Below are 16,216 nucleotides of genomic sequence, written 5' to 3' on the forward strand. Positions count from 1 at the left end.
CATGCTTTCTATGAAATTTGAATGTGTGACATGCTTGATTGCGTGTTGTGATAATATTAGTAGGATCTTGATATATTCCTTTTGGATTTTTTTTTTCTCTATAAATTCTTTTTGTTTGAAGTGGGCATTTGTATTTATAGTGAATTATCTTTCGAAAAAAAGTATTTATAGTGAATTGGTGTTGTCATCGTTGTGGCTGTTGCAACTTGCAGCCACCATCACTTCCATCCTCGTCCTCGTTTTGTTGGTGTCATCGTCATTTGACTCACTTGTTTGACTGTGACCTTTTCTGCTTGCTTTCAACTTTTTTAGCTAGGTTCCTTTGATAGTTCACCACCATTTTGAAAATGGTGGTGACTCACCTTCCTCACATGTGGCACTGTGTGGCCGTCTGCACCTTCCAAAACTTTGGGAGGGGGGCATTGTGGGTGGAGCATATATGTAAATTCACATTGGTAAAAGAAGTCTCATCTATCCAATGATTGCCATCAAATGGATGGTTAAAAGTAAAACATTGAGCAGTCCAAATTCAATGGGAAAAATATTATCTTCCCAGTGTAAATTTTGGTTCTGCTCCATCCGCAATTTGGTCAGTTCGGGGCCACTATGCAGGTTTTTATTAGTTCACTAGTTTTTAATAGACATTCTATAAGTAAGAGTGTGCTTCAGTATTAACTGCAATAACTTCCTACAGTAACAGTAGGACCCACTATGGTACCTGCTCTACTACGGTGTGCTAGTAGGAAGCGGATTGCGTCCGACCCTCGCCCAGACAATAATCCGTCCATATAGGGGCTCCCGTGGGACCCACCGTGATGTATCTGTTTATCCACACCATCCATTTTCTCAGGTCATTTTAAGGTATGACCCCAAAAATGAGACAGCTCCAACGCTCAAGTGGACCACACTAGAGATGACTCTTGCATTTAATGGTTTGTGCATTTAATGCAACCCAAGCTCACTATTTGGTGTGGTCCACTTGAGCATCGGACCTGCCTCTCGTACCTTAAAATGTCATGAGAAAAAGGATGGACAGTGTGGATAACTCTATGGACGGATTGTTGTCTGGGCAGGGTCAGATGCAATCCGCTTCCATGCTAGTAACGGTACAACATGCTCTACAGTACCCGCTACAGTATGCTACTTTATACAATCCTAAGAAATAAATCTTTTTCTATTGAATTGTGTGAAAGGAATGTGATATAATTTCTTCTTTTCTTTTGTCCTACAAACTGAAATCCATCCGCCTTCCATCAAGTTGGTTTTTTTTATTTTTTTTTTTATTTTTTTTTATTTTTTAAAGAAGAAAAAAAAAGAAGAAAACTTCATTATATTTCAAAATATACAAAACCTGCGGGTGGGGCCCAACAAAAAGGGCGAGCCACACCTATCGTATGCAACAACAGACCGAAAAAAGACGCCAAAGGACGAGCTACCGATACAACCGCTTTCTGATCGCCCCCAGCCCCACTCTATCAAGGAACAAGAGGCCCCTAACAGCCTGGGGAAGGTCAGGAAGGGAGTGGAACAGGGACGAAAGTTGATTGTTGCTGCCCAAATTGGCCATTCCGTCTGCCGGCCCATTGCCTTCTCTAAAAACATGACAAAACATTACCTGACCATGGCTAGATAGATTTAGGATTCTATCGATCCAATACCTCCACTTCTACCCTGCTTGAGCTGAACCCGAAAGGAGATGCACCACGAGAAGGGAGTCAGATTCAACCACAATGTTCTTCAGCCCGTATTGAAGACAGAGGGCCAAACCGTCATGGATGGCTCGCAGCTCAGCCCTAGTGTTTGAGGCTATACCATAACCAGCGTGAAAAGCAAACGGGAAGTTACCCTTGTCCCCTCTACACACACCGCCTCCCCCTGCCAACCTTGGATTGCCTCGAGACGAGCCATCAACGTTGAGCTTCGCCTAACCAGTCAGCATTTTTTTCCAATACACCACCTGGGTATGATCATGAAGGGTAGGATGGCCACGAAGCCCCATAAAGAAAAATGCCCTGTTGCCACTTCCTGCACGATATGGGGCGCCCCATGTATTAATTATCCAGTTCGCCCAAACAGTGATACGAGATCTAATGGTCCCCAATCTTAATTTTGAGTTTTCAAACCTGGAAGCATTCCTCGCCTTCCAGAGCTCCCAAAGAATAAAACAAGGGATCAACGAAAGGAAAGGGTTAGAAGGCCTTTGAGTGGGGCGAGAATCCCACCAGCAACTGAGACGCTCCACCACAGAGTTGCTATTGGACAGCCTGATGCCATAAATCATAGCAAAATAATTCCACACTTCAGACACCTGGACGCTTTGCAAAAAGGTGTGCTCAATCGTCTCAATGGCAAGCGTACAATTTTGCTTATCTATGCAGTAGTTGCAACGCGACGCCATTTGGATCCCCCGGGATATAACAGCCTCATCCACTGTCACCGCTTTCCTGATGAGACGCCGCACAAGCATAGAAATCTTTGGTAGAATTTTTTTGTTCCAGATTTTCCCACCCCAGCTGGTGCGCGGGCAGCGAGCTCAACAAATCTCCCAGGCTGAGGAAACAGAGAAGACGCCATTCGAAGTGAGTGGCCTGGCCAGCAGTGAGGCAGAAACCCCCATGAAAAATGGAGTTTATGTCTTGCTAGGATAGGAAATTGAACACCGCAGAAGGGGCCAGAGAGTCCATACTTCTCAGAAAATCGTGAACCTTGAGCGCAGATAGAGATGAAGGAATGTCTGATGTGACCTTGTCCAGTAGAGGGCCAAGGCCGGTCCAGTTAGCTGACCACATATTTAAGGAACCCTCGCCAATGTGCCACTGAGCTGTTGATTGAATGGAGGGGAGAAAAGCTCTGATTCGCCTCCACAACGGAGAAATTACAGCCAAAGGGATAGGATGGCCAACATGAAGGATGTCGTGGTTGTACCTGGCTTTCATAAACAATCCCCAAAGCCCCCTCTGAGGTCAATACAAGACGATCCAGGCCAACTTTAGACAGAACGCATTCATGACATCCTTGAGCCGCCTAATCCCCAGGCCACCTTCAACCTTTGGTAAACAAATCTCTCGCCAACTGCGCCAATGAAGTTTTTTCCTGCCTTCAGCCCAACCCCAAATGAAGTCAGCAAAGAGCCTCTCCAGCGTCTGTAAAACCGTCACTGGAACGTGCATAGCTGCCATCATGTGAATCGACAAGCTAGCCAAAATGTGGTTAACAAGAGTGGCCCTGCCCGCCATAGATAGAAATCTTGCTTTCCAACCTGTAATGCATCTTTCCACCTTATTAACAAGACACTGAAAAGCGTCCCTTCTTCTTCGCCCCACCGAAATTGGGACCCCCAAATAAGTGATCCCCTCTACGAATCCCAGCATCCCCAGCTCCCTATGGATGCTAGCTCTTTTAGAAACCGTCGTATTCTCGGAGCAAAGGAAAACACTTTTCTGGAAGTTTGCCTTTTGACCCGAGACCTATTGATAATGATCCAGGAACTGCTTAACCGCCTGGACGGAGAGGATGCCCCCATTCAGAAATAATGAGACACCATCACACTGCCACGCTGCCCTTTGAATGGAAGACATGCACCTATAGCCACCAACCTCTTAAAGCCTCGACTGAGCACCTCAGAAGCCAAAATGAAAAGGCTGGGAGAAAGCGGGTCCCCTTGGCGGAGCCCACGAGTAGACTTGAAATAGCCTCCAACCTCTCCATTCACAAGAATCTAGAACCAACAATTACTCCAGCAGCGCTCCACCAGATTCTGCCATGGGGCCGAAAAACCAAAACGCTTCAAGACTCTCTTAAGAAAGAGCCAATCCACCCTATCATACACTTTCTCCATGTCAAGCTTCACAACAATGTTCCCGCCCCTAACTTTTCTGGTCATTTCTCGAAGGAGGTCTTACGATAACGCGATGTTTTCAGCGATAGACCGGCCCTAGACAAACATCCCCTACTCCAGCGATATCAGTGCAGGCAGCAGCTTGCTCAGACGGTCAGCGACAATTTTAGCAAAAATCTTGTATATCACATTGCATAAGCTAATGCGCCTAAAATCAGAGAAAGCTTTTGACGCTTCCTTTTTGGGAATGAGAGCAATGAGGGAAGACGTGAAGGCCCTGGGAAGAGAGACACCCTGAAAGAAGGAGGTGGCAGCTTTGAGGAGGTCCTGGCACAATATCTCCCAGCACCCAGCAAAGAAAGCTCTAGTGAAACCATCTGGACCAGCAGCACTGTCACGAGGAATCGACTTGACAACACGATGAACTTCTTCAATCGAAGGCGGGCTCATCAACCGAACATTGTCCTCATCAGAGACAACAGACGGGATCACATCGAGAAGATCATCGCCCTGATCGACCGCCCCTGCAGAGAAGAGAGAATGGAAGAAACTGACCGCGTTGTTTCTAATCTCCTCCTAGGATGTAACAGTCTGCCCTGAATTCGGACGAATGGAAGATATGATCGTTCTTCTAGCTCTCTCAGTAGCAGACACATGGAAAAAACCCATATCTCTGTTGCCCTCTTGGAGATAGTTGTTTCTGGCTTTTTGCTTCTAGAAAGACTCCTCCATGAGTTCCAATTGAGCAAGCACAGTTCTAGCTTGAATAATCTCATTGTCGATGTCACTGACAGTAGGCGTCACGATCCCATTCTGAAAATTTTCCTCCAGCTCGGCCAGGGACGAGGCCACCTGCTTCACTGCATTGAAAATATTACCAAAATCTGTTTTGTTCCATTCTTTCAGATGGTTCTTGACAGCCTTCGTTTTTCCCATGATGTTGCGCATTGGGTGGGGGTCATTTGAAGAGTCCCAAGCGGCCTTGACCAACGGTAAGAAACCCTCGTGATGGAACCACATATTTTGGAATCTAAACGGTTTCGGCCCTGCAAAATGATGTGAAGGAAAAACTAACAATAGGGGCGCATGATCAGAGTTGTGGCGGGGAAGGTGATGTACCTGGAAGGAGAGAAAAGCAATGCTCCAATCAGAATTTATCAGAACCTGATCCAACCTGGCCCACACTCTGGAAGCTCCATTTTGATTATTGGACTAGGTGAACCTGTTACCCTGAAAGCCTGCATCCTGAAGACCCGCTATATTAATGGCTCCAACAAAGTCCCGTGAGCTAGCAACATCAAACCTACTTCTGCTCCTACATTCGGCAGCACCACTGACAACATTGAAGTCACCGCAAATTGCCCAGGGATCCTGAGCAGTCAAGGTGAAAGCTGCCATTTCCTCCCACAACACTCTCCTCTGAATTCTCGAACAGGAAGCATAGACCACCGATAGAGAGATGGGGACTCTACTCTGGTAGAGATCTATGGACAGGGACAGCATTTGGGACGACTTGGAGATCACTCTAATAGGCGCATGGAACTTGCTAAATATCTAGATTTTTCCACCACTATCCGCATTGGAGAATGAGTAATGAAAACCCAGCCGGAGGCCAATACTCACTCTTCTGGAATCTCTGATCATCGGTTCCATAATAGTAACGATCTACGAATTGTGGTCCTTGATTAGTCTCTTCAAAGTTCTGATAATGGGAGTATTTCCCACCCCCAAAGCATTCCAAACTAATATTTTATCCATCATGGGGAAGTTGCTGAACCACGGACCTTCTTTGTAGGTGCCTCAGTCTGGATAGCCATTCATCTCGAGAGACAGCTCGTAGTGGATTTTTAGTTGCTTTTCTGGTACCTTTCTTACTTGGAGGGATTTTAAGATTGGCTTCACCACGCTGTTTGGGGGTGAGTTGATCTAGCACAGGTTCCTTTTCATGACCCGTAGTCAGGTTGTTCCCCTCATCAGAGTCCTCCTGTTGTCCCTCGGGGTGTTGAGGTTGGGTGATGGGGGAAGTGGCCATATTATCCCCAGAAGGGGAGAAAAATGGTGAAAGATCGACCACTAAGTCTCCCCTGCTCCTCGATGAGGTAGCCAGAGGAGGAATCAAATTACGCGGAGTGAGTGGCGACTGGCTCTCTTCATAGGATCTGGAGGACAGTGGGGAGCTATATTGATCAATTGGGCCATTTCTGATATCCGCAAGAGGGCAATCCCCTACTGACCTGGAGCGAAGTCTGCCTTCCATCTGTTTGAAATTTGGGACTCCTGACCATTTGGTAGAGTCGAAATTCCGAAATTCCACCATAGACTTGGAACGCCTCGAGTGGCAACCGAGAGCACTTTCCCCTAACTCGTCCTCTGTTTAGATCGCTGTAAGTCACCACCTTGGGAGAGCAAGGCAACAGGTATCTTGATCACAACACTCTCCCTGTTGAACAGGCATTGCCTGTTGAGAAACATGCCTATCATCTCTCGGGGATCCCTGGTCAAGATCATTTTCCACCTCCATATTCCCACAGGTAACGAGACGTGGCTCAATTCTATTGGGGCACTGGTCGAGAACTTGGATAGCTCTTTCCAAGTTTTCCTGGGTTGCTCTCTTCCCGTTATTTCCATTGGTCAAAAGAAGAGTCGGCTGCTGGGAAGTCTGCGGCATTGACACATTTCTCGTTTGGGCATTTCTTCGAACACCTTGGTGGCGGTCATAAGGGTCGACTCTCCAGAGAGGTTGATCATCCTTGGCTGCATATGTCGATTCTTCTCCTCTTTTGGCAAAGCGTTCCTCGACCCATTGTTTCGTACTGCTTGGTTGAGCTTGAGTTGTTGGCCTTGAGGGAGCAATATTGGTCCAAACTACCCGCACTGATTCAACCTCTGCATGAACTAGGTATTGCTGACCATACACCACCAGACATAGAACACTACGAAGATCCACCCTCGGGTGGAAGCAGATCTTAATTCTAGCAAAACCTTGGAATAGCCCAAGTGTTCACTCCCCAAGTATAGGGTTGTGATGTAGTAATAAACTCGGTGAGACCGAGGTCGAATCTCAAGGGACTGATACCTGTACGTTATCTGAAACTAAGTAGAACTAGAACTAGACTAAGATGTAACCTAAATCAAATAGAATTTAAGTAATAATTATGGAATAATAATATAAAACTTAAAGAATTCAGAGGTAAGAAACTAGGAATTCAAAGGATCCACTTGTAGAGATCAGGGAGATTGTATGCCTACATCAAGAACCATGGAAATTAAACTGAACTTACTTGATCTAGTTTCAAGAGATCAGACGGGTGTAAATTAGAGTGGATTCCATCACAAAACTATGCCCATGAGACAAAGCAAACAACAAAATCAAACCAATTCACAACCAATCTGAGTGGTGTATGAATGTCAGGAAGAGTTCCGTCATCCAACCATGTCTAAGGGGCAATGGTGAACAACAGGGTTTCCTAACTGCATAGTCACAATAAGGGAATGGACATACTCAAAGCCATCGCAAATATATTATAATTTAAGTCACAATAAATCATTAAAAACTTGAAAGCATTCCATTTAATCAAACTAAAATCAACATCAGTTCATTACATGCATCCAAGCCGTAGGATCAACCCCATCACGCCACAAGCTTCACTGGCTAAGAGGTTCAGCCCAACATGAATGGGCTGGATCCAAAACAAATAAAATAAAATAAAATAAAGAAAAACAAAAACTCCTTTTAACTCCCTGTCTAACGTTCCACCTTCCAGCCGTAGATCCCTCCCAAAATCCCCCTCTCTCCCTCACTCTCTCTTCTTTTTATAGTTTGCTAGGAGTGGTGGAGAGCCTTCGCAGCAACAGTCGGTGAGAAGCCTCCAAAGCAGAGAAACAGTGTGCGCAAAAACGAGTGAAAACGCCCTGCTTTTGAACTCGGTTTGCTCGATTGACTGTCCAATTCTTTCAAAACTGACATCATGGATAGAGTTAGGACCACCCTTTCAAGAGATTGAATGGTATGGATCATCGATCCGATCACGGACGGTGGCCCGCAACGGCCGGCAATTTTCAGTTTTCCCAGACGCGGAAAACAGGGCCTGCGCAAGGATGGGTTCGCTGTTGAAGTCGGTGGGGCCCACTTCGATTTTGTTTTGAGAAATCCATTTCGTTCACTGGATTCCTCTCGAAATTTCGGTTAGAAATGACTAGTTTTTGTGGAGTTTTAGTGCTGTCCACTGTATAAAATCAACTAGCCGTTAATCTTGCATTTTTGACGATCCACGTGCGTACACGTGTATGGGCTGAAAAGGAAAGCTAAGACAGGGTTTTACCCCATCTATGGAGTGAATGGACAGCTCTGATCATGTATTGGGGCGAAGAATGGGCCCCACTACTCCAAGCCGGTGAAACAGCGTCTGCACGCTGTTTCCTTTGTGAAGAAGGTCGGGTCAACCGACTTGACCAAGGGACTTCGTACGGTGCGCCGTGGGTGCACTTGCACCTTACGTACATTCAATGTACATGTGGGATCCATGGTGATGTTTGTGAGACATCTGCTCCGTCCATTTACTGTGTCACTCCATTTAAGGTGTTGAGAACAAAATTGAAGCATTTTCAGATACCAGGCGGGCCCCAAATCACTGATTTATGGGCTGATCTGTCCGTTGGGCCACTTCTAGAGGGATCCAATGGCTGAAATTTGACGTGTACGGTTAGTTTTTGGTCCTCGAGCCATGTATAAAGTTTTGAACTAAACAGATGGTGGAAACCCTATGATCTTGTATTCTGGTTGACTTTTAGGCCGCTTGAGTTTCAGTTTCTCGATTTTCGCGGATCCTTGGCGTGTAATTCCGTCGATCTTGGTCCCCTGGAGTCCGTCCCTTGCCTTAGTGCATTCTGAACGTTAAATCCGTGCTTTTAGCATCATTTCTCATTCAAGCTCGTAAACACACCCTGCATTACAAACACGATTAATTCAGGCCGTTAAGCAATATCATAATCGTAAATCCATGCAATCAATGGGGTCTAATATGCAATATTTAACCCTCAACATAACCCCCAACCAGCATTTTGCTAGTCCCGAGCAAAATATGCGAAAAGTAAGTTGAGAATTACAGAACAATTTCTATAAACTCGAGTAATTTTTGCAGAATAATCCAGATATGAGAGTTCTCAGATTCATGAATGTTGAGTATTACTTTCTCCTAGACTCAGGTGCACGGTAAACTTCATAATCAAGTTCAAAGTATTATTCCAGGAATTAGAAAAATTCTAAACATTGAATTCCATGGATGTATGGTATAATCTCGACTTATTAACATTAAGATTCACCTCTCTATTTAAAGATATTATCGGTAACCAATAAGAGAATTCACGATAACCCAACTTTGCCTTACACATTATCTTTTTTTTAAAAAATTAAAAGTAACGCCAAGAAGGGGAATCGAATCCTCACTTATAGGGAGCAAACCTATGGTGAAGACCATTGCCTACCCCTTTCTGACTGGCTACTTTGGGAAATTGAACCTTCACTTATAAGGAGCAAACCTATGGTGAAGATTATTCGGACAATCCTTTCAATTTTCTCAGGCTGGTTCTTTTCATGCTTAGTGAGCACTACGTTAATCCTTCAATATCAGACTGAAACCTTAATGTGAAAGCGAGATATGACATGTGAGATCATAACTCAATCAATGTTTACAACTTCTAATTCCGGATTAACAATTCAAATTTAACTCTGAAATCTAACAGATACTGAATCCAAGCATCTTAAATTATCAACATCACGTATCTTGAAGTTCCAAGTGCCCTAGATGGCTGTCAAAATCACTTCGAATTCACAAGGAAGTTCAGAAAAATTAAAAAATTTCACAATTTTTGTTCAAGACCAAGAAAACACTGATCAAGAAAACACTGATTAGGAAACCTAATCACCCACTCCCAACCTAAAATCTACATTGTCCTCAATGTAAAAGAAATAAGCATGCAATGCACATGGGACAATGAAAATATAAGAGAAGTGATGGAAAGATAGTACCTGGACGAAAGAATCAAGAGGCTTTTCATAGATATCTACGTAAGAGCGGGTCAGCACAAGAGGGAAACCAACAGAAGTAAAATAAAAATAACAAAAATAAAATCCTATCTACACCACTTTCGCAGGTGCTCTCGATTGCATTTAGCGTATGCAACAAGCTTTTAAACCCCTAGGTTGCCCCTAGTGGACGAGTTGTAGTCTCGTGAGGGTTTGCAGCAATGTTACCCACAAACATTGAACTAACTAACTAGGAAAATGAAACGGAACGAAAAGCTGGGTTGGCTCCCAGGAGCGCTAAGTTTATCATCTATCCTAAAGTAGTATAAAACAAACTACCTTAGTCCTATGAAAGCAGGGAAAAACGACTCGATCATATCGTAAGGTTCCTCTTCCGGCCAATATCTTGATAAGTTTCTTAGTAAGTTCCTCAACAGGATCATCCAAAAGCCCTTTTTGCAACAGGCTTAGACGCTCTGGAGCATGACTTTCTAGAGAAACTTTTGTACCTCATAAGAAATTTTTCATTGAATTGCTTGAGGTATTCAGAGTATATACGATTCACCTGTGACAGAAGAAGTTTCAACGTTAGTATCCCATGGTGAATTAAAGACTACAAGTAAATAAAGTTTAGAAAACTTCTGAAGAAGTGATGTAGTCTCAACACATTCCGAAGTTCCAAACTTCGGTTCAATTTTCAGCTCCTCTTCCTTTACTGGTAGACGTTTAAGATCAGGGGAAGAAGGGGCTTCAGAATAAAGGTTCTCTCAGTCAGTGATGACTACCGAGATGTCGTCTTGCAAGGCATCCACTTTATCCTTTGACATGGGATCGTTTGAATCTGCAAAGTATGTCAAGCAATCATCCAAAGAGTTAGGAAGTTCAGCTGAGTGTGACTTATTATCCATATTGTAGCTCGCGATGATCTGCCTAAGGAAACCATCATCCTTGACAGTAGCCAGATGTACGCTTTCTTCCTCCAGTCCTGCACAGACAGATTGAAAATCAATAGGGTAAGCATCGATGTGATCACTTTGTTTATTGAGACTACTCAATCGAGGCGTTGAATTGTCAAATGTGTATAGCTCAGATGGTGGCCTCAATTGAGTGGTTTCAAATTCCAGGGTCGTAGCGAGTAACTCGTCCTTCTCCTGAATCACATCATCATTCGATTCAGAGGCGTGGTCCAAACATGTTTTACAAGAGTTAAAATGGTCGGTTGTAAGGAGCTCTTCCTCCACCTTTAAATCAAACATGTCAGGTGAGGGGAATGACTCATTATGACCGACCACTTTGTGTATATCTTGATCATTGACCTGGACCAAACTTGAGATAGATTTCAGGGGAACTGTGGCTGCACATTCAGGATCGCCGTCCCAATATTCATCATATTCTAGTTCAGTGCAGTGCACATTTGGGATGGGATCGCCTTCCTTACATTCTATTCCTAAATTCGGTTGAGGTTCAAATAAACTAACATTTACCTCATCATTGAAATCCTGTGTGTCATGTAAGGAAGGTGTGTCATCATCACTATATTTAAAAGACACCCATGTATCTTCACCATTCCTTTGAACAGTCATCGAGATCTTCTCATCGGGAGATTGAACCGCATGCTCATTAATGGAATCCAACTCCTCATTCCAAATTTCAGATTCCTTTAAAAGTGAGTGAGGATCACTTTCCTCGCATTGTATTTTTGGATTGGGTTGTGGTTGGGATGAGAAAGCTTCCTCTATCCTTTCGAGGCGCGAAGTGAGTGTTTCCATTGCTTTTCTAATTTCCGCAAGATAGGCCATGTCATGTTGAAGTGAATCCTCTTGGGTCGTTTCTGGTTGGATTTCAAAGGTATGGGATCCAAGAGAATTAGTATAACATGTTGATGGTTCATTTACCCAATTTTGATGTTCCCACCGGTTATAGTCATACTGATCATAGGTGGGAGAATCTGCTGGTTGGTAATACTTATTATTATTCATGATATAATCACGCATTGTTTTCTTTTTATCAGATGGGTGATAATAATTCTTACAACCATAATTATGATAACCCCAACACTCACGTAGTGTTTTGTTAATCCGTGGGGTGTAATTGTTCTCATGCATATAATCACGCAAGGACTTCTTAGTCGGTGGATCTTTATATTCTGATCGGTTCTCACTGATAGTTTCAAAAAAGTTTTGAGGCATATGTTGATTTATATATTCATCATCCCAAAATAGGTTATTCTTCTCAGCATACTGACGTTCCCACTCGTGCATATACATGATGAAACCCTTAATTTGAATTTAATCTTAAGAAAAACAGAAGAAAATATCCTACAGCAATGTGTAAAGTAAGAGGAGGAGAAGTTAGAAAGAATGTACCAAATGAGAAGTTCCTATGTTAAGATCCTGTAAAAGAAAACAAAAGAAATTAGTTTTTAAAATAGAAAGTCTAAAGTTAGAAAGTTCTTACAATTGAAATAGAAAGTTAGTTTCTAAAAAGGAAAGATGAAAGTTTCTAAAAATAGACTAGTTCCTAAAAATAGAAAAATACTAGAAAATAGAAAATTTTCAAAACTCAAACCCTAATTCTAAAAATAGAAAAAGCAGAGGAATTAGGACGAAATTACCAGTTTAGAAGTTATTTCAGGATTCTATGAAACAGGAAAACAAGTTAGTTTCTAAAAATAAAATAATAGTTTCTAAAAATAAAATAAAATAAAAACCTTTAACCTAAAGTTAGTAAAATCCTAATCCTAACCTAATTCTAAAACTAATTAATTTCAGAAAATGTAACCGTCAATCCCCGGCAACGGTGCCAAAAACTTGTTCACTCCCCAAGTATAGGGTTGTGATGTAGTAATAAACTCGGTGAGACCGAGGTCGAATCCCAAGGGACTGATACCTGTACGTTATTTGAAACTAAGTAGAACTAGAACTAGAATAAGATGTAACCTAAATCAAATAGAATTTAAGTAATAATTGTGGAATAATTATCTAAAACTTAAAGAATTCAGAGGTAAGAAACTAGGGATTCAGAGGATCCACTTGTAGAGATCAGAGAGATTGTATGCCTACATCAAGAACCATGGAAATTAAACTGAACTTACTTGATCTAGTTTCAAGAGATCAGACGGGTGTAAATTAGAGTGGATTCCATCACAAAACCATGCCTATAAGACAAAGCAAACAATAAAATCAAACCAATTCACAACCAATCTGAGTGGTGTATGAATGTCAGGAAGAGTTCTATCATCCAATCATGTCCAAGGGGCAATGGTGAACAACAGGGTTTCCTAACTGCATAGTCACAATAAGGGAATGGACATACTCAAAGCCATCGCAAATATATTGTAATTTAAGTCACAATAAATCATTAAAAACTTGAAAGCATTCCATTTAATCAAACTAAAATCAACGTCAGTTCATTACAGTCATCCAAGCCGTAGGATCAACCCCATCACGCCACAAGCTTCACCTCTTAGCCCTAGCTAAGAGGTTCAGCCCAACATGAATGGGTTGGATCCAAAACAAATAAAATAAAATAAAATAAAATAAAGAAAAATAAAAACTCCTTTTAACTCCCTGTCTAACGTTCCACCTTCCAGCCGTAGATCCCTCTCAAAATCCCCCTCTATCCTTCACTCTCTCTTCTTTTTATAGTTTGCTAGGAGTGGTGGAGAGCCTTCGCAACAACAGTCGGTGAGAAGCCTCCACAGCAGAAAAACGGCATGCACAAAAATGAGTGAAAACGCCCTGCTTTTGAACTCAGTTTGCTCGACTGACTGTCCAATTCTTTCGAAACTGACATCATGGATAGAGTTAGGACCACCCTTTCAAGAGATTGAATGGTATGGATCATCGATCCGATCACGGACGGTGGCCCGCAACTGCCCGCAATTTTCGGTTTTTCCGGACGCAGAAAATAGGGCCTGCGCAAGGATGGGTTCGCTGTTGAAGTCGGTGGGGCCCACTTCGATTTTGTTTTGAGAAATCCATTCCGTCCACTGGATTCCTCTCGAAATTTCGGTTAGAAATGACTAGTTTTTGTGGAGTTTTAGTGTTGTCCACTGTATAAAATCAACTAGCCGTTAATCTTGTATTTTTGACGATCCACGTGCGTACACGTGTATGGGCTGAAAAGGAAAGCTAAGACAGGGTTTTACCCCATCTATGGAGTGAATGGACAGCTCTGATCATGCATTGGGGCGAAGAATGGGCCCCACTACTCCAAGCCGGTGAAACAGCGTCCGCACGCTGTTTCCTTTGTGAAGAAGGTTGGGTCAACCGACTTGACCAAGGGACTTCGTACGGTGCACCGTGGGTGCACTTGCACCTTACGTACATTCAATGTACATGTGGGATCCATAGTGATGTTTGTGAGACATCTGCTCCGTCCATTTGCTGTGTCACTCCATTTAGGGCGTTGAGAACAAAATTGAAGCATTTTCAAATACCAGGCGGGCCCCAAATCACTGATTTATGGGCTGATCTGTCTGTTAGGCCACTTCCAGAGGGATCCAATGGCTGAAATTTGACGTGTACAGTTGGTTTTTGGTCCTCGAGCCATGTATAAAGTTTCGAACTGAACAGATGGTGGAAACCCTGTGATCTTGTATTCTGGTTGACTTTTAGGCCACTTGAGTTTCAGTTTCTCGATTTTCGCGGATCCTTGGCGTGTAATTCTGTCGATCTTGGTCCCTTGGAGTCCGTCCCTTGCCTTGGTGCATTCTGAACGTTGAATCCGTGCTTTTAGCATCATTTCTCATTCAAGCTCGTAAACACACCCTGCATTACAAACACGATTAATTCAGGCCGTTAAGCAATATCATAATCGTAAATCGATGCAATCAATGAAGTCTAATATGCAATATTTGACCCTCAACACCAAGTCTAGAAATGGAATCTATCGCTAACACCTTTCCGAAATAGTTTCCCAGATCCAATAGTGTCGATTCAAACCATCCATGGGATGGATCCCAAAGAGTCTGATCCATGTACCCCCACCAAACCCCTCTTCTTCCGGAGACCAAGGGGAAATTGATTGTAACCCCAATTTGCTATGAAGATCGGTTTCACCCAGGAATAGCTCTAATTCTGATTTGGATTTGAGCTTGATAAGAAGCGTAATTTTGGATAACCTGATTACGTCGATGTTGGAAGCGGCAAAAGCAGATTCTCTGATCCCTTACACATTATGGAGAACAGAGATATTTGGATTTGTGCGACCTACCAGACCCAATTGGTTCTACAAATAATAATGTGCTGGAAAACTCGCTATAATACTTGATACCGTACTGCATTATAGTAAATGCTACATCATACCTTGCAGTACTGCAGCTGAGATTTGTCAGAGTTTGAGACTAAATTCAGGTTTGGATATCTTTCAAGAAATGCATGGTTTCGCAGATGACATATGACTTGGAATACCATGTAAGGAAAAGTAGGTTCTAGAAATGGGATTGTGTGAAAAGCGTGTGATTTAATCCCTATCAATTCTTCTTTTATATTTCCTACAATATCCCTACGCCTAGTGTTTTAAATATCGTTATCGCGTAATGTATCGCACCCTTGGGATACGGATACATATCAGTTATCGTATGGGATATATCGGTTGTATCGCGTAATGTATCGCTGTTGTTGGGAAACATGGAAAATTGGTCAAAATTTTCAATGAAACTTTAAGGATGGTTGAAAAAGGCATCAATACACATTTAGAAATCAAAACATTACCAAAAAAAAATGCACATAATAAGGGTTTCCTTTGTATGGGGTCCTAATATATGCGCTTTCCAATTGAACTGATGCAAATATATTCAAAGTCTATTCATGTAATTTATAAATGTAAGAAGACATGTATGGAAACACAACAATACATTCAAAAGAAAAAGAAGAATCACTAGATCAGGTTACATACATGTTTAAATTTGTGTTTGGATACAAAGATTGTAACTGATTTGCAAGAAATTGAGAAATTTTGATTTTTCTCAATTTTTCACAACAAATGCTCACTGGATTGAATAAGTGAGATGTATTGGCACTGCCCATGCGTTTCATATCGCATGGTGGGATACAAGATATATCGTGGGATATATCGGCTGATATCGTCGATATTTAAAACACTACTTACGCTACATTGATTTTTTGTTTCTTAAATTTTATTTATTTATTATTATTATTTTATTTATTGTTGCCATGATTTCCGTGGTTATAAGCATATTGTTGTCATGTTTGCCATTGTCATCATTGTCATATGTGGCACCTGCTTACTTATGTCTTACATGTTTGACTTGAACATTTTACAGGATATGAAGTACAGAATTTGAGGTATGGCCATCTATGTTCTTGACCTAATTGTTTAATTTTATG

Source organism: Magnolia sinica, chromosome 14 (assembly GCF_029962835.1).
Source record: "Magnolia sinica isolate HGM2019 chromosome 14, MsV1, whole genome shotgun sequence".
NCBI classification, from domain to species: Eukaryota; Viridiplantae; Streptophyta; class Magnoliopsida; order Magnoliales; family Magnoliaceae; genus Magnolia; species Magnolia sinica.